Source organism: Osmerus mordax, chromosome 12 (genome assembly GCF_038355195.1).
Source record: "Osmerus mordax isolate fOsmMor3 chromosome 12, fOsmMor3.pri, whole genome shotgun sequence".
NCBI classification, from domain to species: Eukaryota; Metazoa; Chordata; class Actinopteri; order Osmeriformes; family Osmeridae; genus Osmerus; species Osmerus mordax.
In genome coordinates this window covers 6,301,996-6,315,787 of record NC_090061.1, presented here as the reverse complement: position 1 = coordinate 6,315,787, position 13,792 = coordinate 6,301,996, and positions in this window count along the sequence as shown.

Genomic DNA, 13,792 nt, shown 5'->3' with positions numbered 1-13,792 from the left:
AAGTGGCTATGTTACTGGCCACTAAAGCTGGTCCAATGCCTCTCTGCTGTGTTACAACAAACCTTATTTCATGTTTTGGCCACAACCACTAATGTATAAACTGCTAGTTGTGTACTTGACCTCGTTGCCGCATCCTTTTTAATGTTCTACTGTGTCATATGAGCCAACGCTAATTAACAAGTCCCCAGACGCAGAGGTTGCACTGTCTCAATCTGTTGACATCACTCCCAACCCAAAAGAGAAACAGAATAAAGGAGCGAAAAAAGCACTAACCATGAAAACGCCATGTGAGTCTATTTAGCACACCTTTCCCACTGGCTATGATTCAAACTGTAATATTATTGGGGTGTGTCTAGTTCAACCTCACACACAGTCTAATCTGTTTTATGCAGTTTCACATCATTACCGAGGCTACCTTTTAGCAGATTTAATGATCCACCCATGTCTGTGTTCCGAGACCTTCTGGAACTTTGTTCTTCTGGACTAGCACACCCTGGTATGCAGCCCCTTCATCTTCCAACTTGCACTATTTTAGAACCTTTAGTTATCTGGACAACTTGTGAACTCCTGATATGGATGAAGATATCTTAGTGCATGCAGATGAAAGCAGCTGGCACAGTATGCTGAAAATGTATGATAAACTGATCAAATAATTTGCTCACCCATCTTGATGTTGACCCATCTTCAGTGCTGCCACAAGTTATTGTTGGAAAACAAATTGTTTCGAAGTTTTTGATATTTTGAAGAAAATACTTTAAACATGGAACCAATATCTGGTTTTCTAGGACAAGACTAGTACCTTTCAATTTCACCAGCAAAACCTTGCCTACAAATATGTTTCATCCCAGCCTATGTTTGAAAATGTATCACCGTTTTCATATTACTGAATGATTAGAATAAATGCTACTGATTGGAGTACACGTATCAATTGATCATTAGGCTAGAGAGGAAATTCAAGAAGTTATTAAACAAAGGTTTATGCCCTTATGTTTGGTATGAGAATATAGATTAAGTGAATATGTTTACAGTGAACGTACCCATGGGTTACATAATGAAAGTGAATAGATCTCTTAATGAAGTATGACAAATGCAAATGACTAATCAGGTTTTCTTTTTTTCCCCTCACACAGCAAAAGCCTTGCTCGAGGGTGAAAGTATCACCATAACATTTTCTCACTGTATCCTCTGCTCCACAGCCTTCCTGGTAGCCACTAGTCTGCAGTCTGCAGCATAGTCTGCAGTCTGCAGCATACTGATTGTATTGCCCTGCCAGCCAACTCCAGAGGGTTCAACCCGTGGGCATAGCTGCATCCCATACTCATTTACAGTTAGATGTGTTCAGTAGAACTTCTCTTGTGTCCCTGCAAGGCAAATAAACAAAGCACCTTTGTTGTAATTGCAAGAATGAGAAAGGTACTCTGAATGCAGGCTGTGTGCTCAGCTGAAGACCAACTGTCTTGAGGAAGGAGGATTATTTCCAATGCCAACACCAGAATCCATTCTCAATAGTTTGGTCTATTTTAAATGACGTCTTAAGAGTGTGGACTGTAGGCAAATGGTACCGTTTGCATGTGCACTCTTGCTCTTGCAGATCAAGAAACATCTCCGTAGTTTACTCTGACTGCACGTTAAGGTCATCTATTCAGATATGCAAATGCTTAAAAGCCATTTCATGTATTATAAAAGAAAAGGGTTGGTACACGTGGCTAATTCTAAATTCAATTGTAATATTCAAAAGGTCCAGGCTGAAAAATATATGAAATGGTTTAGATTTTTGGGTAAACTTAAAAGACTGGAACACTTAAGTCATTGAGAAGCTACCCACTAAAATCACCCATGATCATACGTTTTTACATGCACTGTCTACAATAGACATATATTGCAGTTGGCTCTTCTTATAGAATAGTGTGAAAAGACATCTCATTGTCATTATAGAGGGTAAAATGTTTGGGGGATCATCCACATCTCTGATTTAATGATGCATAGTGAAATCTTATGAGAGTCACTTATGTCTCATAAAATCCCTGGACAAAGCTGTAAAACCAATGACCTGTTTTGTTACTTAATGAGTTGCTCAACTGTGGAAAAAATGGGGTCTTTATAATTCCTATATCCCCCGACCATTAATGAATAAACTTTGCTGCGTCAACATGAAAATATGTCCTCTTCTGGAAAATGAATGTGACCTAGAGTATTGTACAGTATGTCATCTGTGAAAGCAGTTCTACTGTTATTTTAAAAACATGGTCAGATAAAAACCTAGTCTAATTGTTAAACGACAATTTCTAAGATTCTAATATTTTACTCATAATTAGCATACATAATTTACCCTATTTCTGTTTGTAATCAAATAATGGCCATAACTAAAAAACGATGTAGGCTATTGTGTATGTTGGCTGTTCCTAAGACTCCTTACTGTATCAGCATAGTGTACTAACCTCAAAGGGGCATTGAAATTGCAATGATTTGCATGCAGCCTTAAAGTTGGAGAGGTAGAAGAAGGGGCAGAGAAAGAGGACATTAAATTAATGAGGAGAAAAATGAATGAGCCATGGTAGTCGAACTGATAGTATTTTAGAATTAATATCTTGGAACCTAGTTTGGAAATAGCACAAAATACGAAGTTAACATACTAACATAACCAATACAGCATTTATAAATCTAGGATACAATCAATGCTATGAACGGTCCTTCTTCTTACAAATGACATCACTCTCATGTACTGTAAAATGTGACAGGAGATCATGACACAACAGGAAGGTGAAAAGACATTCAATGATTCCCATATTCTACCGTATACACCTTGATACACATAACTGTAATATTTTCAAATCAGAGATTAACTTTTATTTTAGAGAAATATTCTTCTCGCAACCTTTTTTGGGCACATGGATGTGTGATTTCAAACGTTGTATTCTGAGGATGCATCTCTGTAAATGGTGTGATGTTGTACATTCAGGTAAGTGTGATTATGCATTCCACCCCATTCTTTTGAATCTATAATCATTAACATCTTCTCTAGCTTTCTTGATTGAACTATTTTGCCCCTGTATGGTCCACTTATCCGAGTTAACTCCTCTTCGGCTAACTCAGCAGATAAAGAGGGGCCTTCAAAAAAGGCCCTCTTAATAAAATCCTTATACGCTTTGCTGTGCCTTTGCTGTTTGGTAAAAACCTTACAGCAGGTTACTCCTACCAAGATAAAAATGTCTTAATGTTGCATTAGCTTATTATGCCTGCAAGGAATGGATTTAATATCCAGTTGCAGGATTAAAATATTATGATATACATTATTGTTCGTGCTGTATTGATTCAGATGAGGTAAGAGTGCAATGAGAATGTCACAATAATATGTTGTCTATTGAAATTGAAAACTCATTAGAAATAACATTAACCTTGTCCTTACGCTAAACTTAAATGACACCTTTTTTAGTTGCATTTGAAATAATTAATTGCAATATTGATTCACTCATTTCACTCAAGGTCTCATCAAAAGCATAATAGGCCAATGGCTTGCAAGTTTCATCCAATCATGTCACCTTTATATCAATTGATTAAAAGGTATCAATATTTTCAGACATTGAAAGACCTTGTATACCTTACATCATTTACAAAAACAAACCAAAAATGCTCTGGTTACTCATCCCTACAGAACATATAAATAACTTGGGACCGAAAATTATTAACATGTTTATCTATATGTCTTGTAGAGTTGAGAAGAAGTTGAGAAGGAGTTACATTCCTTTTAAATCTTTTGTATTTTACCTTTTTTTGTCCTAGACTATTCCATAAAACATATTTAACCATCAGTGCACTTGAATTTGCAATGTCCTTAATTCAGCCCTCAATTCTACAAAATACGGTCCTTGAGCAAAATGGCATTCCGACTAAGTGGGTCTTTTTTTGCAAGCGATCAAGGCTGTAACTAGAATATTATTTACTGGATTGGCAGTGTTAAAATTAATGTTGCAAAAATCCTCTTTCTACAGTTGGATTCCAGCTTTAATGAAGCTTTACTGATATGAGTTTTGATGGCTCTGCAGAGGAGACGGCCTCCTGGAGGAATGTCAAAAATTACCTCTGCATCCCGCTGTACCTCATCAGGGTCATTTAGAAGTTTCATTACATCCCTGCTGCAGAAATGACATGCAAAAGTCCATGAGAAATCACCTCTCACGCTGAAGACCACAGTTGCTGAAGTTTCATGCCTGGAACTTAAAGTGTATTTGCATGTTACAGAGGGAAAGTGTTGGATGTGTCTGCCTTCAGAGCTCTTAGTGCACATTAATGTATTGATTTTATGGTCAATTTAGCTATCACAGACACTTTTAGACTTGCATAACATACCACAGAGAGACTCTTTTAAGTATAGTCCAGAAAGGTAAAGCGCACTTTGAGGTAAACTGTCAAATGTAAAATCAACTAAATAGTTGGTATGCCTGTATCATTCATGATGACCTATTACACAGTCCACATATTGGATAATGTTGGCAACCATTATATACTGATCACTGAAAAATATCTATACTCTTACTGTATACAATACATTGAAGCAGAGGTAATTGGCCATGCTATTAAATGTTTACAAGACTACTTGTAACATTGTAACAAGACTTTATTTGATAAAAAAAAAAACGTAATCCTCAGGATTAGAATCTTATTTGCAGTTGATGAGTACTACATCTCTAAAACAAAAGTTACTGCTGATTACAGGCAATTAACAATTGCCAGTGGGAAGAAGTCAAGTGGGTACTCTCAGCCCGTGTTCTACAGTATCCATCTATCCAATCCATCTCAAATCTATTTTTTATTAGTTCTCAAGATTTCATTTTATTCCATTTCATCTGTTCCCGTCAAATCCACTTTAGGGGTTCTCTGTCTCTGAGCCTAAAGCCACTCTATGGGTGCTTTAACTATGTATGTGACCAGTTGACCTTACAGTACAATAAATCAGGTGACACTTCAGGTTTGATTGAACCCTGTCTGACTTTAGCATTGTCAAAATATACCTTGGCATAATTTTCTATCAAAGTCCTGGGGAAGCATTTACAAAACCAAATTAGGCTTATTACTAATATTTCCTAATAAAGATAATATGATAGTTACAATAGCTGATATAATATATTTGTATTATGTTAACATATAATCAGTGTACCTCAATGATGCATTTGCATACTTAATTTGACTGAGTACCGGTACTTGGTGAAATGATTGGAAAGTTAATACAGGATCGCCTTTATTCCAGTAGAACATTGTTTGTTGTACAGTTTGACCTAAAAGGTCAACTCTATCATTGGCAGCTGCTACACATACATCTACAGACATAATGAGATCATAATCCTTCATATGCATACATTGTTCGCCTGTGCCCTCCTTTGAAAAAAAAACCCTCTGTTCTTAACTGTTAAAAACATGTAAAAATGACAAATGAAGTTTAACAATTTCCCACTGCACTGTGCAAATAACATTTGGTTTAACTGCATGGTATAAACGTCCCATCAAAGTCCTATCAAGCACTTTTGATGTAAACTAGACTGGAGTCTCACACGCATGCAATTTGAAAGAGTCTTAATAATAAAGTGGGTAAATCTCAAGAGAAAAAAGTCAGGGTCTTGTATTTCATTAATGATAGTTAATTATAGAATAGGGAAGGGTGGTATGTGTTGAGGATGGACATATTTGCATTTTGATATGGTTGGAATTGTGCCATCGTCTTCATTAAACCAGTTGAAATCTGCATTCCTGAAGCTCCCAAACTTTCACCTGCTGGGAACTGTCAGAAGCACTTACAAATCTGGTTTACACACAGAATTATACATGGGGTTTTCATCGCATAATGCAGGCTGAACACCACCAACCTAACACGCTACTGTTAAACATTTGTAGAGATTAACACTGTGAAAGTTGTTTACATATCTTGCCATTGGCATCATCTAAGATGTTTTCTCAGTGGGTATCAGTTTGGTGTCTGTCTTTGTGGAGCGTCTTTGAACAAGCTATCCTTGGACTACCACCGAATGTTGTCTCAGTTAACATGGCTTGTGTTGACATGTTTCTGCAAGGCATTTAAAAAGTTCCAAAAGAACCAATGTTCAGAGTACATTTGCTTTAAGGTTGTCTTTCAATTGTTGTTAGCATTGCAAAGTTGCATTGCACTTTCAGACAAATTAATTGAGAAATCCTATTAAAAGGTTAACAAGTTTACAAAACTGTAATTTTTCTTAGGCCGTTACAAAAATGTCCATCACTATGAAAGTGTGTGGATGTTTTTTGCAGTAAGCCAATAATACTAGCACAAATCTTTGGGCATATGAATCTCTCGATTCATATGCCCACGAGCCATCATCAAACTCTTTGTGTGCATTGTGTTGTCCCTGTCATTAGTCATACTATTCTATAAATATTCAATCAGCTTGACTATACCAGTCTAACACTACAGTCCTGAAAAACAATTTCACAAATGTTTACATGATTTATCTTCATAGCTTCCTATGAATTATTTCACCATCAAACATGTAATTTAATGTTTTTCCGTGCTGGATCTTCAAAACAATCATCAGAACAACATGAACAAAAGAACTTGCAGACATTTTTATATAACAATCCAGAACTTAAACTTCATGCGAGTCCAAAAAGCAATGTAGAAACCTGCAGTGACGACAACTGACAAGGCAATATACAAATGTTGTATTTATTAAGTGTAGTATGTACTGTCTGTATGTATATTTGCTTTTAAAATATATATTTATGTATATTGGCTTTAAGATGAGATAAGATCATCCATTATTAGTCCCACTATGGGGAAATGTGCAGGATTACAGAAGCGTAGAGATAGTGCAAACTACAAACAAGAGTAAAAAACCACATGGTACAAAAACAACAATGTAGCAAAATAAGTTTAATAATAATACTGAGCCATTTTCTCATAGTTACTTTTGTTTCGCAATTCATCTCGGACACCGAGATCTCAGGTAGAAAATTGTTTCCTGAATAAATGCACCAGCTAGATTAACTTTAGGTTCAATATCAGTACTAATAATTACTGGCCTGTTGTCATGTGACCCGCAACAACTCAGAGATCAAGGCCATAATCAGTGATGCTTCCCACTTCTTTCATTTCCTGCATCAATGTCATCTTTGCTCACACCTACAGCAATATTTTGGTACAAAGAAAACAACATCATTATCACTATGTGCGATGGTGTATCACCAGCCTGCAAAGTTAATGTCTGCAATGGAAGTTACTGTGAAACTAACCACTTACAGGGTGTTTAAAAATCTGAGAATCAAAAATGGGTTGAGGGGGAGCCAGCTAACTTTTCATAACAGGTACAGGATTGGGTGATTAGCATTACAGTTATGATGTCACTCAATGCCCATTAGAACAAGGTTCTTCTTATCTTTGAAGGACAATGATGAGTGTCTTATTGTTATAGGCCCCAGCTCACTGTAGCTGGTCATTAGTCCCTGTCTGGCCCTCGCTCATGTTCAAAACTGGGAAATCTGTGTTCTTGTCATTCCCCCATTTAAACTCAATTTTCAGAACTCCTTTTGGTGATGGATTGGCCCCAATAGCGGCACTTCAATCAGAGCTTATTCTCTATAACACGTTGGAAATGAGAGAGAAAATGATATGGAAATAAATCACATTTGGTACTTGATCAGAACACAGAGTGAGCCGCTCTGCCTTGAGTCAATTACTCATTACACATGGCTATTGACCTTTCTCCCAACAGGAAGTGCTGCGACTATCTCCGCGAGGATTGTAATTGACAAGATGTCTCTTCTAATAGAAAAATGCCCACATTTCCCCACAAGTTAATTATAAATTCAATGATGATGCCGATGGTTGTAACTGCTGAGAAAGGTTAGTGTAGACATTTGTACCTGCCAGGATGCCCATACATGAGGAAATAATTTGTTTCTGACAGAGCAATTACCATAGGGGCTACTTCTGATGTCACATTGTGCTCGAGAATGTCACAATATCCAAATCTAGGTTCAAGTTTAGAGACCCTAGTATGGACTCAGCAGAATGTGAAATTGCTTACATAAACACAAGGTAAGCTGATGAATACAAGTTGGAATTGATTGTATTTGCAACCCAGTCTCTCAGAAATTTTGTTTTGCTGTAAATTTGCAGTTTAGTTTTACATTCTCTCCCTACTTAATTGTGATAAATCACATGTACTTCAGGAAGCAATGGTCCTGTGGCTATATTTTGGCAAACCCTAATTATGTTGTGAATCAACAAATCAGATGGTTTATATTTGTTATGAAAATATAATATTATTATATATTTAACATTGGCCTACATATACCAGTTGTTATCTGTCCAGCAGAAGTGCAATGTTGCTACATTTTGTAGCAACTATTTTACATTGTTTTCTAACCCTAAACATAACCAGTCACAGACTATTAATATAACTATGCAGAAATGTTTGATATCATGCCAGCACAATGTGGTATTAGAGTATTTTAGAACAGGCAAAATATGAAACAGGGGACTTGCCTTTGGCCCTATACATACTTTATATACAGTTCATTTTCTTGAAGCCAAAATGATCTAATAGTATGGGCAATTCAGTTTGCATTATGAGACAATTCTAAGGTGACATCTCATCCGTCAAAGTAAGGAAAACATGACAAGATCCCTCCACTTGCATGCAAATCTGCCCTTCATTTGCCCCCACACCTCTCCCTGAACCCTGCCAAACGATAAGAATGATCAACACACGGTGCCATTCCCATGATAAACGATTTTAGAGAGCAGTTCATTCTTATCTTCTTAAAATTTGTGAGACTGTGTATTACATCCCAATGCATTAACTCCAGGGATGCTGTGATGGTTGTGTAACACCCTGTCTCGTTTCTGAAAAGAGCCTTCAAAGCCCTCTCACTTTCCACATAGGAATGAGGGACATTGACATTGTTCTTTCTCAAGGAGGGTTCAAGTGTGACTGTGGTTGGTTTGGACGGAATTACTTTTGCCTCTTTTTGAGTAAATCCCATGAGATCATTATGATCATTTACACAACCTCCTAAATATAATTTGGTATTTTTGGGGATGAAAACCTGAACTTGATATTCCACTGATTTGGCACATGCTTTTAGATTGCGCTTCAAGATTTACCTACAAACAAGAGACAAGAGCACAATCTATTCAATTCTCATGATGGGAAGCCAATCTGATAAACTGTCAATTTGGAACTTTGGCCCTCAAATTCTGATTTTGTTGCCGTTTGTTTTTGCTCCATTCATGAGTTGTCTTGAATATCACTCCATTGGCATTCTAAATATGAATCAGTCCCTGACTAGACAGCAACAATGAAAAACAGCAGTCTGTAACCCCCGGGACATTTACTGAATAGCCCTGTACTTGGTTGGTAATTAGGCTGATTATTCATTTTTTGTACAGTAAGAAAACGATCTGCAGTCTGAACAACAACAAAAAAATGATATTGAGCACTACCAAAGTGGAGAGAGCACAGTAGGGATTGACAATAAAATGTCCTTTTAGTGATGTGATGAATACATCCACATTAACAGCCTTGTTCTGAAGGGTTTGCTTTGCAGTTTTGTGTTGGGTGCAGTTCTGATTTGGTGGATCAAATTCCTGTTTCATTAACAAATAACACAGACAGTTCTTTGCACTAACAATATATCTGTGGATGAAACTAAGGCCACATCATCACAGGATGGTGGTTTCAAACCACCAAATTTACAATGGGCCACCACTCATTGTAAATCTACCAAGTGCAAATGTTTCCGGCAATTACATGGAAACATGAAGCAAAATCTAATCTGATGAAGGCAAAGAGTGCCATTTCTCATCTGTTGCCCGAGTCTGCAAACAAATTATACTAAATGAAAACCACACCGCATGGATGAAGGATCAACTTGAACCAATGACCAGCTAGAAAGGGAAACTCTGGGATTTGGTCTAAGGTCTTTCATTCAGAAACCAGATTCCCTGAGTGACAACTCTAACTTCTACTGTGTGAAGAAAAGTAATTGGCAGTGGGGAAGACATTTTCCATCATCTCACCACATGGTAATAGGAAGAATCTCACATTTACCCAGCTTCCTTGAGTAGCAACACCACACAGAATATCATGTAAGGGAATACAATGTACTGTTTAAACTATTTATAAGGAAATAAAGTATATCACACACTTACCTCATAATAAGACATTATGTGAAACTGAGACCTTGTACCATATCTAGTAGTGATCTGTTGCAGACTCCATGAGGTGATAAGAATGTCTGGATCGGGCATCCACAGGTTCCAGAAGTCAACTCCTTACCTTTTTTCACAATGATCAAAGTTGAGGTCAAACACAACGTACATACAGTACACATAAGCATATACAGTAGTACTTTTATATAGTATGCATGCATCATTCTCCTATGAAATACTCAACGATGCGATTGCAATCGTCTACTTTTCAATCCCACACATTCAATGCACATCTCAAGGGAAGTTTTGGAAACCTCTTGACATGCAGTTTCCTGTTCATTAACCAACCAGCTGTTCTCTCATTCTGGTGACTTATAGACCCATCTCCACTGGAACTGGTTACATGTCATCTTCCCATGGAGTTGAGCCCATATATTTGAAGAGAGAGTTCTTGTCACCAACTTTTGTTTTTACTTCTGCTGTTCTGAGACACTTCGCATGCAGCTTGTTATTCTGATGCATAATGGCCTCCTTTGTATAATAACTCATTTTCATTCAAGAAGCTTCTATGTGGTGGTATTACAAAGCATTAAGGCAGATTTGAAATATATTTCTAGAAATTGAAAATGCACATAACTCCAACTTCGATTGAACACTACAATTACTACACTACAAGGTATTCTCATTTAGCAGCATACCATACAGTACTTTACAGTGGATTTACCACAATTGCAGTTTGCATGCCAAACTTTTCCATATTCTGTAGTCTACTGTCTCAGGGTTATGTTTTCTCAAGCAAAGGGAATACCAAACCTGAACAAGGTATCTCTGCATTGTCACATGTATCAGAGAACAATCAGAGCACCTGTGATTTAGCCCTGCGGGGCAAGATTAGCTTCCTCAGGTTGCAGCCCCATGAATCCTGACAGATAGAACATGTACCCTGACGCAGAGAGAGAGAGAGAGAGAGAGAGAGAGAGAGAGAGAGACTGCTCACTGTGTGCCGGAGGAGAATCACTCCCTGATGTATCACATTAATATATGATAAACAACCTTGCATTGCCAGATTACAATAAATAATTCACTGCCCTTCAGAGAATGTGATATGTCCCTGTGCAGATTATTTACAGCTTTGAAATTATTCTTTTAATCTCGCAAAGGAAACAGCCAAGGTGAACCTAGACTAAATAATACATGTAGAAAGTTTATTTTCAATACATTTTGGGGGTAGAACATATCAAATAGCAGTCCATGCAAAAGGAATAGTAATCCCAAAGCAGTGTGTCTATTGTCTGGGTTATTCTACAACTTTGATGGCTGTCTTTGGTTTGTTTGGTTATATGGTTGTTTTTCTTCAGTGAAGGGTTTTGTTTTTATCCGGCGGATAGCACTGGATTTGGAAAGCGGCCTGTATTGCACAGCAATGTGGACTCTCTCTATGTGTTTCTGAAGTTCAATAGTTCATCTCAAGTAATTATCTCAATTCGATATCAGCCATGACTCTTGATGAAAAAAACTTTCTTGATTGCATCTCAATACAATCTTCATATCATAAATGCATACAAAATACTTAAACCCTAGCTTCAGTTACTTAGATCACAGAACCAATGTTAACCAGTGTTTCTTGTCGATAGTATCATCATTATAGATTATATAGATTTTATTTTGAATGTTATTTTGAATGGAAAATGTATGAAATGTGTCTTTATACCAATTATTAACCACACATCAGTACTCATAACAACAAGAAATAAGTATACAGTAAGAAGATTGGGGGGGTATTTTATGGGGGGGCTACCAACATTATTGTGCCACATAAAGATAAAACCTCCTCTTAAAGGTAATATATCAGATTCGGAGATAAATATAATAATTCCACAGAAGACCATTATGAGAATTATATTACATTTTGCATTGATTTCGCTACTAAATTGCTGACTACAGCTGGACCTACTAAAAGGTAATTTTAAGAAGTCAAATACATTGTTATACAGGTTTGTCTTACCATTTGGTGAAAATCCATTAGTGCTTAAAGAATACAAAACATGTGTCACCTTCTTGATTGGAGGATTTATTCACACCCACACAAAGTTACTGTGGTAAAAGACCCATTTGCCCATCTTTAAAGAAAGAAGTATGATCACCTCTCCAAGGGCTTGACTCCACCACCTCACCACCCAAAAGTGATGACACTAGGATCTGATGAAAAACAGCTACCTAAGCATTTTTGTACTGTAGCTCCAATTTTAACACAAGGATTTCTGTCTGACAATACAGTGGGGAGGACCTTACTGAGAAGGGGCACACAATTTGTATTCCTATGCTTGAAGACAGTAAGGTTGGTATAGAGCTAATGGGCTAAAACAAATCTCAAGTTTTGTTCATTACTGTGGAAACATCTGTACATTGGACAGAAGGCTGAGCTTGGTTCAGCTAGAAGTAACAGAAAAAGTAAGTTTGTGGAAGGACGGTTGACTTAACAAGCATTCCCCTTTGGTGCCAGTGAACTATGTTCACTTTGCAAAAAAAGATCATGTGAATGTTTTGTTTTAACTCACAACTTAATGGTGACGTTGATTTCAAAGGGTATCTAGATGCCTACCCAGCATATTATGGGTTCAGACCAACACACTAGTTCACTTTTTTTTCAAGTTCATGGAAATTACCCTTCTTAGCATGCATTTAAGTTTAATTGTTGTATTCAGACTTTGACAACATTTCACAAAATGTTCCCTTCTTTCCATAAATAATGCTTAGCATTTAAATCCATTAACACATAATATACATTTCACCTTATTCACTCAATATGGTAGTACATCAAGAAGACAGTTCTCATTTATCCTGTCTCCCAGTGCTCATTCGAGAGGTCTTTTGTGTACAAATCAAACACTTGGAGATGTCTACATTTCCAGGTTGTAGACAAACACACGCTCGCTTTACTGGTACAAATGATTTTAATCATCTGAGTTCAGAGAAGGAATGATACCGCAAATAGATCAATACTGCGTGCGTGCCACACCAAAAGTTTTCCACTTTCACTCCTAGCCCCTGCCAGGATAAGAAGCAGGCGCCACCAGCCATACAATCTTCAAGTACAAATACGGCTAAGCCTTTAAGCTGATGATTGGTGTGGGAACACAGTATGTAAGCGAATGACTTTGAGGAGGAGGAAAAGGCCCCGCTGATTTCTCAATTATATTTCCTTCTCGGGCCTCGGAGAAACAAAAAGCTAAACTGCATCATTGACAGTCAGCAGGGCCAGACAGAACCCTTTTGCCCTGAGGTTTTGTGGTCCAACAAAGATGGGTAATAGAGCTTGCTCCATGTGCGAGGGGTTCACGCTGCTCAGAGACTAAGAAAGCAGGTTCCACATGTGAACTATGTGACAATTCAACACTCTTGATCTCAGTTTGAGATCAACCTTCATGATCTGTGGTGTGTTTGGGGGAATATGCCATTGATCGACAATTTGATTGATCTAGGCCAACATAGGAAAGTCGAATCTACCAAAACTTATGGTTATATGTACATGTAGTGCACATCATTGCCTGAATTTAGCCTAAATCAGCATGTTATCCAACTTTTATAGAGACTGTAGAGTCAAAATATATT